This window comes from Babylonia areolata, chromosome 7, assembly GCF_041734735.1.
Source record: "Babylonia areolata isolate BAREFJ2019XMU chromosome 7, ASM4173473v1, whole genome shotgun sequence".
NCBI classification, from domain to species: Eukaryota; Metazoa; Mollusca; class Gastropoda; order Neogastropoda; family Buccinidae; genus Babylonia; species Babylonia areolata.
In genome coordinates this window covers 5,511,470-5,526,748 of record NC_134882.1, presented here as the reverse complement: position 1 = coordinate 5,526,748, position 15,279 = coordinate 5,511,470, and the positions used below count along the sequence as shown (strand labels likewise).

General features: G+C 41.2%; 1 pseudogene across 1 annotated transcript in view; it reads left to right on the top strand.

The window, feature by feature from the left end:
* Window positions 1-15,279, top strand: part of LOC143283683 (proton channel OtopLc-like) — an 83,662-nt pseudogene that overhangs the window by 57,644 nt on the left and 10,739 nt on the right. Inside the window, exon 3 of the transcript XR_013055439.1 lies at window positions 13,801-13,921. The product of XR_013055439.1 is annotated as a proton channel OtopLc-like (transcript). The remainder of the gene's footprint in view (window positions 1-13,800; window positions 13,922-15,279) is intronic.

Below are 15,279 nucleotides of genomic sequence, written 5' to 3'. Positions count from 1 at the left end.
TATTTATTCACCTTTTTTTTCTCTCTCTCAAGGCCTGACTAAGCGCGTTGGGTTACGCTGCTGGTCAGGCATCTGCTTGGCAGATGTGGTGTAGCGTATATGGATTTGTCCGAACGCAGTGACGCCTCCTTGAGCTACTGAAACTGAAACTTTACGCTGATGCAGACGCTAGGCTGGAGACCAACACGAGCAAGCTAAGCAGAACATAAATCATAGCATGTAAACCACTGCTGTAATCCTGATCAGAGAGGAGAGACGTACAGAGACAGACAGACAGACAGAGAGGACACTGTGTTTCACAGAGAGGTGGGAGGGGGAGCTAGGGAGTTGGGGGGCGGGGGCGGGGGGTTGGGGGGGGGAGGGCAGAGGGGAGGATGGTGATCGAGAGAGGGGGGTAGTGAAAAGAAACATCAACTTTGACTGATGAGAGATGATATATTTATTTCCAAGTTAGCTTTAAAAGGGACATCAATTTTGACTGATGAGAGATGAAGTATTTATTTCCAAGTTAGCTTTAAAATGGACATCAATTTTGACTGGAGAGATAATATATGTATTTCCAAGAAAGCTTTAAAAGGGACATCAATTATTGACTGATGAGAGATGATATATGTATTTCCAAGAAAGCTTTAAAAGGGACATCAGTTTTGACCGATGAAAAATTATATATGTATTTCCAAGTAAGCTTTAAAAGGAACATAATTTTTTACTGAAGAGAGATGATATATGTATTTCCAAGTAAGCTTTAAAGGAACATCAATTTTGACTGATGAGAGATGAAATATTTATTTCCAAGTAAGCTTTAAAAGGAACATCAATTTTGACCAATGAGAGATGAAATATTTATTTCCAAGTAAGCTGTAAAAGGGACATCAATTTTGACCGATGAGAGATGATATATGTATTTCCAAGAAAGCTTTAAAAGGGACATCAGTTTTGACCGATGAAAAAATGATATATGTATTTCCAAGTAAGCTTTAAAAGGAACATCATTTTTTACTGAAGAGAGATGATATATGTATTTCCAAGTTAGCTTTAAAAGGGACATCAATTTTTACTGAAGAGAGATGATATATGTATTTCCAAGTAAGTTTTAAAAGGAACATCATTTTTTTTTTTTTTTACTGAAGAGAGATGACATATGTATTTCCAAGTAAGCTTTGAAAGGAACATCATTTTTTTTTTTACTGAAGAGATATGACATATGTATTCCCAAGTAAGCTTTGAAAGGGACATCAATTTTGACTGAAGAGATATGACATATGTATTTCCAAGTAAACTTTGAAAGGGACATCAATTTTGACTGAAGAGATATGACATATGTATTTCCAAGTAAGCTTTGAAAGGGACATCAATTTTGACTGATGAGAGATGACATATGTATTTCCAAGTAAACTTTGAAAGGGACATCAATTTTGACTGAAGAGATATGACATATGTATTTCCAAGTAAGCTTTAAAAGGGACATCAATTTTGACTGATGAGAGATGACATATGTATTTCCAAGAAAGCCTTTGCATGGTCATGACACATACAGTATTTGCCAATCAGACAAAGAAAACAACAAAACAACGAAAAGCATGACAGATATAGAAATAGGAATATCCCAAGCAAAACATTTTTTTTTAAAAGAATGATTTCTACGACTACAACTACTACTGCTACTACTAAAAAGAAGTAGAAGAAAGAAGTAGAAGAATTTTAACAGCAAAACAACAACAACAAAACAAAAAAAAAAAACAAAAAAAAAACAGTGTTGGAAGAGGAGCAAACATAGTGACAGAGAAGTCGGAATGCTAACAAGAAATACAATGACAACTTTAAAACAGGGGGTTGTTGGGGGTGGTTGCCGACGATCTCTCTCTCTCTCTCTCTCTCTCTCTCTCTCTCTCTCTCTCTCTCTCTCTCTCTCTGTCTGTCTGTCTGTCTCAACATGGTTAAGTAACAGGTGGTTTATACTATACTATGGAGACACTATTTAAGTTGTGTATTCATCGTGATTGTGCATTCATTGTCATTTGCTAGAGGAACCCAAATTGATGTCAAATGTCACCTTCACCCACCCACCCGTTCTCATTGTGTTATGGCCCAAGGCCGATGTGCATTAAACTTTTCTGAGTTCTGAGTTCTGAGTTCTCTCTCTCTCTCTGTCTGTCTCTCTGTCTCTGTCTCTCTCTGTCTCTCTCTCTCATTCTCTCTCTGTCTCTGTCTGTCTCTGTCTCTCTGTTTCTCTCTTTTCTGTCTGTCTGTCTGTCTGTCTGTCTGTCTCTCTCTCTCTCTCTCTCTCTCTCTCTCTCCAGAACCCCAAAATAAAACAACACAATTATCTCATCATCACCTTGCTCCATCACAGCCCCGAAAGTAAGCAGGCAAGGAGAAGGGGTTGGGGGTGGGGAGAGAGGCGGGGGTAGGGTGGGGGGGCAGGCAGGTAGGCACTGCTAATTACCTTGTTTTTCGCACCACCACCACCTCAACAAGCCACAAATACACGCTGCCCTTCTGTAACTATGGAACAAACTACTCACACTAATGTTCGGCTCCAAGAGAGAGAGAGAGAGAGAGAGAGAGAGAGTGTGTGTGTGTACGTGTGTGTATGTGTGTGTGTGTGTGTGCGCGCGCGCGAGCGCATGTGTGTACGTGTGTGTGTGTGTGTGTAGGTGGGGGTGGGGGGAAGACGTGTGGCTGTCAGTGAAACGGACGTGAAGATGAAGATGATGGTGGAGGTAGCTGTGAGCTTTGAAAAGTACATCTGGTTTGGAACTCTCCGTGACAAAGATGCACTGGTTTCTGACACCGAAAAGGACCAGGAGAAGGAGGTAAAAGAGGTCATGGGGATTTTGCTCTCAGAAAAAAAAAGTACTTAAAAAAGTACTTACTCACTCTAGTGAGCGCGCGCACACACACACACACACACACACACACACACACACACACACACACACAGAAAAACCGCGCGCGCGCACACACACACACACATACACACGTGCGCGCGCGCGTGCGCGAAGTGATTTTGCATGTGTGTGCTTGTGCATGTGTGTGTGTGCCTCTGTGTGTGTATGTGTGTGTGTTTGTGTGTGCGTGTGTATACAAGCATGTGCGTGTGTATAATTCTATGTGTATGTGTGTGTACATGCGCGCGCGCGCGTATGTGTGTGTGTATGCGTGTGTGTGTGTTAATGCTTGAAGTATGAGAGATTGGTAAAAGGAGAGTTGAAGAGGCAGATGGTCTGAATGGGAGAGGAATGGATGGAGAGACAGAGACAGTGACAGACACACACACAGACACACACACACACACACACACACACACACACACACACACACACACACACACACAGAGACGGGGTGGGGGAGGAGAGACAAGACATATGTCAGGAGGCGGAAAGCAGAAATGAGCGCGCACGCGCACACACACACACACACACACACACACACACACACACACACACACATACACACACAAAGTGATTTAAGGAACTTGGATGAAACAGATGGAAGATGAGACACGAACAACACCAACACCACCTGGAGAACGGGATGAATGAGCGATGGGAACCAACCTGGGTTTTCCATTTAAACATTCGCGCGCCTCACACACACACACACACACGCACACACACACACGCACACACACACATTTTTATCACCCACAGAGCCAAAACGGAAAGTCATTAAGCGGGAAAAAGATAATTAGGCATGCGTTATTATGATCCTTAAGTTCTCATCCGGATATTACGATGTTATGGTTTTGTTTTTGTTTTTTCTCACCAAGTTTTTCTTCAAATCCCTCCGCATTGAAAGCAGGTGATTCCTGCAGGTTTATTCAGGCAAATCTACTGCGTTCTTTTGCTTTAAAAATTTTTTTTTTTTCAGTCCCGCCACATGAACGGTGGTAATTTTCCATAATATGCAGGTTTATTCAGGCAGATGTACTCCATACTTTTGCTTTTTAAAAAAAAATTTTATTTTATTTTTTTAGGCCCGCCACATGAACGCAGGTGATTCTCTCATAGGCAGGTTTATTCAGGCAGATGTACTCCATTCTTTTTTTTTTTTTTTCTTTTTTTTAAGTCCCGCCACATGAACGGTGGTAATTTTCCATAATATGCAGGTTTATTCAGGCAGATCTACTCCGTTCTTTTGCTTTTTTTTTTTTTTTTTTTTTTTTTTTTTAAAAAGGCCCGCCACATGAACGCAGGTGATTCCTCCATACGCAGGTTTATTCAGGCAGATGTACTCCATTCTTTTGCTTTTTTTTAAATTTTATTTTATTTTATTTTTTTAGGCCCGCCACATGAACGCAGGTGATTTTCCCATATGCAGGTTTATTCAGGCAGATGTACTCCATTCTTTTTTTCTTTTTTTTCTTTTTTTTTTTAAAAAAAGTCCCGCCACATGAACGGTGGTAATTTTCCATAATATGCAGGTTTATTCAGGCAGATGTACTCCATTCTTTTGCTTTTTTTTTTTATTTATTTAATTTTTTTTTTAAAGGCCCGCCACATGAACGCAGGTGATTCTCCCATATGCAGGTTTATTCAGGCAGATGTACTCCATTCTTTTGCTTTTATTTTATTTTTTTATTTTTTTTATTTTTAAGGCCCGCCACATGAACGCAGGTGATTCTCCCATATGCAGGTTTATTCAGGCAGATGTACTCCATTCTTTTGCTATTATTTATTTATTTAATTTTTTTTAGGCCCGCCACATGAACGCAGGTGATTCTCCCATACGCAGGTTTATTCAGGCAGATGTACTCCATTCTTTTGCTTTAAAAAAAAAAAAAAATTTTATTTTTTTTAGGCCCGCCACATGAACGCAGGTGATTCTCTCATAGGCAGGTTTATTCAGGCAGATGTACTCCATTCTTTTTTTTTTTTTTTTAAGTCCCGCCACATGAACGGTGGTAATTTTCCATAATATGCAGGTTTATTCAGGCAGATCTACTCCGTTCTTTTGCTTTTTTTTTTTTTTTTTTTTTTTTTTTTAAAGGCCCGCCACATGAACGCAGGTGATTCTCCCATATGCAGGTTTATTCAGGCAGATGTACTCCATTCTTTTGCTTTTTTTATTTTTTTTTTTTTTTTTTTTTTTTTTTAGGCCCGCCACATGAACGCAGGTGATTCCTTCATATACGGGTTTATTCAGGCAGATGTACTCCATTCTTTTGCATTTATTTTTATTTTTATTTTTTTTTTTTTTTAAGGCCCGCCACATGAACGCAGGTGATTCCCCCATACGCAGGTTTATTCAGGCAGATGTACTCCATTCTTTTGCTTTTATTTTATTTTTTTTAATTTTTTTATTTTTAAGGCCCGCCACATGAACGCAGGTGATTCCTTCACATACAGGTTTATTCAGACAGATCTACTCCATTGTTTTGCTTTAAAAAAAAATTTTTTTTTTTTAAATTAAGGCCATGAGAACGTGAGGACGGGGGAGGGGGCGGGGCGGCAGGGGGGGCGGGGGGCAGAGGGGGGGGGTTGGGACGCGGGCTGGGGAGAATGTCCCGGTGTCACCTCTGTTTCACCCCACCCCCCCACCCCCACCCCACCCTCCATCCACCCCCAATCCCGTGCCATTCCACCCGTCCCTCGTCTCATTTTGTATTGATTGGCGGGAAATGTTGGGCTCTGGCCGATGATTGGGACGAGTCACGACACATGCTGATTTGTCGTGTTTAAGAATAATAACAAGGCACACACACCAAAGAAAAAAGAGAGAGAGAGAGAGAGAGAGAGAGTCAGAGAAAAGAAACACACACACACACACACACACACACACACCAAAAAAAAAAAAAAAAAAAAAAAAAAAAAAAGCAGCTGTTGTTGCTTATGTTGTTCGATATTTCTTCTTGTTGAAAACAAAAGCGTCAAGGTCATGAGTATGACTCTTCTTCCTTTCTTAGTGTGTGTGTGTGTGTGTGTGTGTGTGTGTGTGTGTGTGTGTGTGTGTGTGTGTGTCTTCTTTTTCTTTTCTTTTTTTTTTTTTTTTTTTTGTTTTTTTTTGTTTGTTTTTTAAGTATTTAAATATATTTTTGTTTGTTTGTTTGTTGTTCTTGTTGTTGTTAGTTTTATAGGATGCGGACGTTTTCTCAGTGTCCCTGGCATCACATACGATGTAGCATCACGTACATATAATGACAAAAACATCTGCTCTTCATGCGGAAATGCCACCCATCGTGTTCGTTTGCCATATGGAAAAGAGGGGGCGGGGGGGGGACGAGCGGTTTGGGGGGGGGGGGAGAGAAAAATAGGGGTGTAGTGGGTTAAGGGGGCGCGTGGAAGGCAAACGAAAGAAAAGAAAGAGAAGAAATGCTTTGAACTGTGTTTGCATGCGTCTCTCCTGCTGTTTCCAAACCTTCCACCCTCAAGGAAACCCCGGCACCCCCCACCCCCAACTCGTCCACTATACACTCTTCCACACCACACCACACCACACCACACCACTTCTCCCCATTGCCCCCAACCCACCCACCCACCCCCAAACCCCCTCCGCACCCTCCCCCAACCCCTCCCCACCCCCCTCCTCCCATTGCAATACCCTCCCCTACCTTCCAAACCCCTCGATCTCATCCTCTGTTCTTGGATCGCATTGCACACACACACACACACACACACACACACACACACAGAGAGAGAGAGAGAGAGAGAGAGAGAGAGAGAGAAGAGAGAGAGAGAGAGAGAGAGAGAGAGAGAGAGCGCACTTACACACACACACACACACACACACACACACGTGTCGCCTACCCGGCGGAAAGCATCAGAGTAAAGAGCTTTTGGCGGCAAGGGGCGGGAGCCATGCGGCAATGGCTTTTCAGTGAGTGGTGGTGGTACCTGCACTGTGAGAGAAAGAGAGAGAGAGAGAGAGAGAGAGAAAGAGGGAGAGAGAGAGAGAGCTATGGTAGCTGGAACCACAGACCAACAGAACATGCAAGCTGTGGCTATTCGAATAGAGAAAGCGGGGGAATGGGAGAGCGCGGGCCTACTATTGTAGCCTACTAGCCACAGTCTTGGCGGTTTTTCTCACACATCAAGCCGCGTGGCTGTAGAGTGATAGGTGTTATCTTATACATAGCTGCTTCTCAGTGTGAGGGAGTGAATTCCAAGCTGTAGATTCCAGAAAAGTGTACAGTTTTCGGCGGGGCATAATATATACTGGTACCTACCTTGTTTTGTTTGAAAGACTCTCGTAGCCTACGTGAAATCAACCCATCATTGTGTATCATGTGTGCTGATGTGTATTGATGTGTCCGCCTTTGTTGGTAAGCTTCCGTGCGGCTGTTTCTGGAGTTTGAAAAGCCCAGGTGTGATCAGCGTTCCATCGAGAAAGCCACAAGCGAAAAAAAAAAAAGTGTTTATAATTTGACAAGAAATAGAAGTCCACGTGAGCATCTCTCTCTCTCTGTCTCTCTCTCTCTGTCTCTCTCTCTGTCTCTCTATCTGTCTCTGTCTCTCTCTCGTGCGGTCCCCCCCCCCCCCCTTACCTGTGAAAACTGGTAACACGGTGTGGCTACCGATGATGACTGCACGGAACGGCGTACGTGTGTGTGTTTCCTTTTCGGCTCACGTCAAGGCTGTGACCCCCGTCGACCGGTTCAGCAAGTAGAGTTGCAGTCTGCCGCTAGGAAAAAAAGAAAAAAGAAACAGCTAGAATACAAACATCAGGATAACAACCACGATATGCTTACTCACATGTAATCAAAACTTGCGTGGAACTGATTTTCATCTGACCTCCCTGGATATTGCTGTTCCCTCCCCCAACCCATAAAAAGAAAATAAATTATAAAATTTGATGAATATAATATATAGATGAATGAATAAATAAAATTAAGTAATGAATCAATAATTAAACACATTAAAAGATTTTTTTTAAATCTTCAGTTTATATATTCCACTAATGGCTCTATACATATGATAATTAAAAAAGAAATCTTCAGTTTATTCATTCTACTACTGGCATAATACAGATAATAATTAAAAAATTAAAAAAACTAAAAAAAATTCAGTTTATTTATTCTGGTACTGGCACAATACAGATAATAATAATAAAAAATCTTCAGTTTATTCATTCTACTACTGGCTCTATACAGATAATAGAAAATCTTCAGTTTACTCATCAGTTATACTACTGGCTCTATACAGATAATTTTTTTATTTATAAATCTTCAGATTATTCATTGTAATACTGGCTCTATACAGATAATAATAATAATTTAAAAAAAAAAAATCTTCAGTGTATACATTCTACTACTGGCTCTATACATATGATAATTTTTAAAAAATCTTCAGTTTATTCATTCTACTACTGGCTCTGTACAGATAACTTAAAAAAATCTTCAGTTTACTCATCAGTTATACTACTGGCTCTATACAGATAATTTTTAAAAATCTTCTGTTTATTCATTCTACTACTCGCTCTATACAGATAAAATAAAAATCTTCAGTTCATTCATTCTACTACTGGCTCTGTACAGATAATAATTTAAAAAAAATCTTCACTTTATTCATTCTACAACTGGTTCTATACAGATAATAAATAAAAAAAAATCTTCAGTTTACTCATCAGTTCTACTACTGGCTCTATACACATAATTTTTAAAAATCTTCAGTTTATTCATTCTACTACTCGCTCTATACAGATAATAATAGAAAATCTTCAGTTTATTCATTCTACTACTGGCTCTATACAGATAGTAAAAAAAAATCTTCAGTTTATTCATTCTACTACTTGCTCTGTACAGATAATAATTTAAAAAAATCTTCAGTTTATTCATTCTACAACTGGCTCTACACAGACATGTGTCACTGAGAAGTGCCGCGGCCAAGGACGGGAAGTTGGGATCGAGATTCTCAGCGCCGTCAACGTGCATGGGCGGTACTCTGAAACGTGAGATAGGCGCTGTGCGGTGCTTCTGTTTGTGCTGGCCTACCTCAAGCCTCTAGATCTATCCGTGCTTTCAAAGCCTTATCCTCCGTCCTCCTCCTCCTCCTTACTCCTGATGTGGGGGGCGTCAGTGTGGGTGTGTCCCGTGGAGGCTGTGAAAGGACGTGTGAGTCACTGACATCTCTCTGCATCAGCTGTGTGAACTGCCTGTGTTGTCTAGATTGACTCCGATTGACAATAACTCGGATGACGAGATTCTCGTGAACAGTTCCAGATTTCGAATCTACCACACTAAACTGGAATCAAGGTCGTGTGCGGCGTCGCCCTTTTGTAACCACACTGTGGGATAAAAAAAATAAATAAATAAATTTAAAAAAAAAAAAAAGCATCTGGTCTTCGAAAACTGTTAATAATCTAATTCCATCGACTTTCTGGACTGAAGACAGGCTGATATACTCATATAGTTAAAACTTATTTCTTTTAGTTTTCATACACACGCTTTAGCAGTGTGCCATTCGAAGAGTGTTCAGAATCAGGCCTGCACAATGACTGTCAGCGGAGATGACCTTATCTTGGAGACCAGATCTGATTTTTGGTAAGACCGCTTCCAGCTTTACGCTGTATCATTCTCTCTCTCTCTCTCTCTCTCTCTCTCTGTCTCTGTCTCTCTGTCTCTCTCTCTCTCGCTCCACCCATCCATCCATGTATCTATCTATCTCCCTCTCTTACTCTCTTTAATTTGTGTGAAAAGTTTTAAAGAGAAATAGACCTGTAATAACATTCTGCATTGTAGAGACACACAGAGACAGGGACAGTCATAGAGACAGAGACAGGGAAGTCATAGAGACAGAGACAGGGACAGTCATAGAGACAGACAGAGACAGGGACAGTCATAGAGACAGGGACAGTCATAGAGACAGACAGAGACAGGGACAGACATAGAGACACACAGAGACAGGGACAGTCATAGAGACAGGGACAGGGACAGTCATAGAGACACACAGAGACAGGGACAGTCATAGAGACAGAGACACAGTCATAGAGACACACAGAGACAGGGACAGTCATAGAGACAGAGACAGGGACAGTCATAGAGACAGACAGAGACAGGGACAGTCATAGAGACAGGGACAGTCATAGAGACACACAGAGACAGGGACAGTCATAGAGACAGAGACACAGTCATAGAGACACACAGAGACAGGGACAGTCATAGAGACAGAGACAGGGACAGACATAGAGACAGACAGAGACAGGGACAGACATAGAGACAGACAGAGATGGGGACAGACATAGAGACAGACAGAGACGGGGACAGACATAGAGACGGGGACAGACATAGAGACAGACATAGAGACAGAGACAGGGACAGTCATAGAGACAGACAGACAGAGACAGGGACAGTCATAGGGACACACAGAGACAGGGACAGACATAAAAGACAGACAGAGGGACAGGGACAGTCATAGAGACAGAGACAGGACAGTCATAGAGACAGACAGAGACAGGACAGTCATAGAGACAGACAGAGACAGGACAAGTCATAGAAGATAGACAGACATAGAGACAGAGACAGGGACAGTCACAGAGACAGACAGAGACAGGGACAGACATAGAGACAGACAGAGACAGGGACAGTCATAGAGACAGACATAGAGACAGAGACAGGGACAGTCACAGAGACAGACAGAGACAGGGACAGACATAGAGACAGACAGAGACAGGGACAGTCATAGAGACAGAGACGGGGACAGACATAGAGACAGGGACAGTCATAGGGACACACAGAGACAGGGACAGACATAAAGACAGACAGAGACAGGGACAGTCATAGAGACAGAGACAGGGACAGTCATAGAGACAGACAGAGACAGGGACAGTCATAGAGACAGACAGAGACAGGGACAGTCATAGAGATAGACAGAGACAGAGACAGGGACAGTCACAGAGACAGACAGAGACAGGGACAGTCATAGAGACAGAGACAGGGACAGTCATAGAGACAGACATAGAGACAGAGACAGGGACAGTCACAGAGACAGACAGAGACAGGGACAGACATAGAGACAGACAGAGACAGGGACAGTCATAGAGACAGAGACAAGGACAGTCATAGAGACAGACATAGAGACAGAGACAGGGACAGTCACAGAGACAGACAGAGACAGGGACAGACATAGAGACAGACAGAGACAGGGACAGTCATAGAGACAGAGACAGGGACAGACATAGAGACAGGGACAGTCATAGAGACAGAGACAGGGACAGTCATAGACACAGACAGAGACAGGGACAGACATAGAGACAGAGACAGGGACAGTCATAGAGACAGACAGAGACAGGGACAGTCATAGAGACAGACAGACAGAAACAGGGACAGACAGACACAGAGAGGGGGGGGGGGGATTCCAGAGAACTCAGAAAGAGTGCGAAAAAAGAGGAGATAAAGAGAAAGAAAAAGAAAGAGATTGATTGAACACTCACATCACAAAGTTGTTCAGGTGAAGGCCAGGGAACACCTCACTCTTTTTATCTCTCCCATCATCATCAGGGGAGTTATCTTGACGCTTATCATGCAGCTGCTGGGGGTCATGTACCTGGGATGAAAGAAAACATAAAGTATGGTTTGATGGCTCAGTTTGTGGGCATGGGGACCTGTGGAAGCATGTGTGTGTGTGTGTGTGTGTGTGTGTGTGTGTGTGTGTGTGTGTGTGTGACAGAGAAAAACAGTGCTGGTTGATAAACAACAGATCCTTGATTGATACAGATATGATTTGAATCATGGTTTTCATGGAGCCAAAAGCATGATTGAATATTACGTTATCTCTACTCATGTGCAGATTATGCACATGTGTACACACACACACACGTGTGTGTGTGTGTGTGTGTGTGTGTGTCTGTCTGTCTGTCTGTCCGCCTGTCTCTGTGAGTATGTCTGTCTTTGTCATTGTATGTATATGTGGCTTTATTTTTCAAGTGTTTGTCTTGGTTTGTGTGTGACATCAAAAATTATCTGTCTTTGTAAATTTCCTCAGAAATGAATGTATTAATGTGGTAAAGAATCACTAATGCAATGTTTTCTTTTGATGCTATATCAAAATTATAAATCCAAAGATGGAAAATCATCTATCTATCTATCTATCTATCTCTATATATATATATATATGTGTGTGTGTATGTGTGTGTGTGTGTGTGTGTGTGTGTGTGTGTGTGTGTGTGTGTGTGTGTGTGTGTGTGTGTGTGTGTGTGTGTGTGTAAAAGAAAAATAATATTATGTTATCTGCCTAACCACAGCCAACCATTTAATAATTCTAATAATAGACCAAGAAACTGAGTTGCACAAAGCGAAAGCAATGGAAAAGAGAGGAATTTTGACATAAAACAAGAAGTTGTTAAAAAAGAGACAAGAATGAAACAACTTGCAAAATCGCTTTTCACATCCATCTCCATCATAACATTAAAGAAGATGTCTGGGAAGTTCTAGCCTGATTTGAGGTATCTTAAAACATGGTCAATTTCACACACACACACACACACACACACACACACACACACACACACACACACACACACTATTCCCAGTCAGGTGATACAAACAAATGATGAATATATGCAAACAAGATAAGGAAAATTTGTTTATGAATGCTGTTGCAATTTATTGCATTAATTGATTGATTAATCAATTAATTGTGTATTTTCATTCATTCATCCATTCATTCATTTACCATTGCACTTGTGTCTGATAAACCTTTAGGTTTCATGACAATAAAATATATTCTATTCGTCTATTCGGAGTATTTCATTCTATTCTATTCTGTTCACACACACACACACATCCTCCCATCCAACCCTCTACTGCTCTAGCCAACCAGTCACTCCAAGAAACACAGGGCATGAGGAACAGAACACAACACAGTGCAACACAACACACAGCAAAAAATATAACACACCACCACACAAAGCGACACAACACAGCACAACGCAACCTGCCTTGTTGTGTCCTTCTGGGGCCATGTTCAAGACAAAATGCATTTTGCCTCAAGGCAAGTTACCTTGACGTGGTAGGGACCCGCAGGTACAGTTTACCTTGAAGGTCAAGAAATGTTTGTATTCAAGACACCTGTGGCTAACCCATCATCTGTAAATAAGAATCCAAATCATTCCCTTTCTGCACATGCTGCTTTGCTTCTTACCCCACCACAGTTCAGAGCACTGTGGAGAAAGTCAGGAAAACACGGGCTATACGCAAAGCACATCTGTTTTCCCTCAACAAAAACAGCGCTACAAAAGGATCCACCATGTTTTCCTCTGCTTTGTGGGCAGTCACCTTTGGCAGGTAGTAAGGGCAAATTTGCCTTTGGGTTTGAAGACCCGTGGGTAGACTCGAGTGTTCCTGAATACCGAATACTGCTTACCTTCAGGCAGTTTGTCTGTGTCCTTCAGGTCTGCTCTGACCAAGCTGCTGTGTCGTCTGTACACCTTACAATACGACCAGATAATAATTGTTATATACGATATAAAATTATGTCATACAACACACTACACCACAGTACAACACAGTGATTTTCAAACAAGGTACCTGTCTCGTTGTGTCCCTCAGGTCTGCTCTGACCAAGCTGCTGTGTCGTCTGTACACCTTAAGTTACGACCTGATAATAATTGTTATATATGATACAAAATGATATGATACGACACACTATACCACAGTACAACACAGTGATTTTCAAACAAGGTACCTGTCTCGTTGTGTCCCTCAGGTCTGCTCTGACCAAGCTGCTGTGTCGTCTGTACACCTTAAGTTACGACCTGATAATAATTGTTATATATGATACAAAATTATGTCATACAACACACTATACCACAGTACAACACAGTGATTTTCAAACAAGGTACCTGTCTCGTTGTGTCCCTCAGGTCTGCTCTGACCAAGCTGCTGTGTGGTCTGTACGCCTTGATGCTGGTGGTGTTTGGCGTCGTCTTTGCCATCGCCAACTCCCTCACCGTCAAGGAGAGGCAGCACCTGTATTACCTGGAGGTGAGTTGCATCACAACACACCTGTGTGCGTTTTTGTTCATTCAGGTGAGCTGAGTCGGCACCTTTGCTTTATTTTATTTTTATTGGGGTTTGTTTCATGTTTTTTTCTGTTGTTGTTTTTTCATTTCTTTCTTTTTTTGCTTTTTTATTTTTGTTTATTGCATGTGTATTGCTTGGAGGTGTGTGTCCACACACAGTGTTGTCAATTCAAGTGCTGAACATGTATTGCACACAAGTTTTCACATACAGTCTGTATTCATTGAGGTGAGGTGAAATAGCACCTTTGTTTTATTTCATTCTGTGTATTCATTTATTCATTTATTTATTTATTTATTTTTATCTTTATTTCTTTGAGCTGAGACAACTCCTAGCTGTTTTTACTAACAGTTGAACTGAGACAGCACGTATATTTGCTTATTCAGTGTAATTAGATTTATTTATTTATTTATTTATTTGTTTATTTATTCATTTAATTTTGATTTATTAATTCATTGCTGCTTCTTTTATGAAATAACTACGCATCCTGGAGAGAAAGGAACAGTGGCAGCTCACCTGTTCTAACAGTTAAGCTCAGACAACTCCTGTTTTTACTGGCTGCTGAGGTGAAAAAGTGCCTTTGTTTAACCCCCTTTTTTGTCTTTTACATTCCTTTAAATTCATCTTTTTGAATTGATTAAAGATTATTAAATCTTTATATATATATATATATATATATATATATATATATATATATATATATATATATATATATTCTATTTTTTGCTGGTTTTTATAACAAACTACATATCCTTGAGAAAATCTAAACAGTGATAATGCACACCTGTTATAACTGGAGCTGAGCTAACACCTGTTTTTCACCAGCTGGTGGTGAGTTAAGACAACACCTGTTGTATGCATCTCTTCTAGAGATGAATGTGAATGATGACATCCCCAGTTCTGTCTTGCAGGACAGCTGCATTTTTCTTGAGTTACATTCAGTGATGGCGAGAGCTGTATTATCAATGGTTTCTCCAGTCAATGGGAAATCATTTACAGCTTAGTCTTTTGTGAAGGACTATGACTCTCAAACTAGGAGGCAAAATTGCACTGGCTCTTAGTGCTGCAGCCTTGTGGGCTAGTTGGCCTTTGGGAACCATCCCAACGCCGACTGTCCTAAAACCCTCTTGGCCGAGAGAGTGGGGATGTAACTTGGGCAAGACACTCTCCACTATAATCAAATTCTAGCCCAAATAGTCGGAACAGCAGTTGCCTCCTCTGCTGTTCTGATGGTCATAGTCGGACACGACTGACTATCACACACATCTGTTTGTATCAGCTGTGTATTTCCTGAAGATGAATTGTGGTGACACCTGTATTAT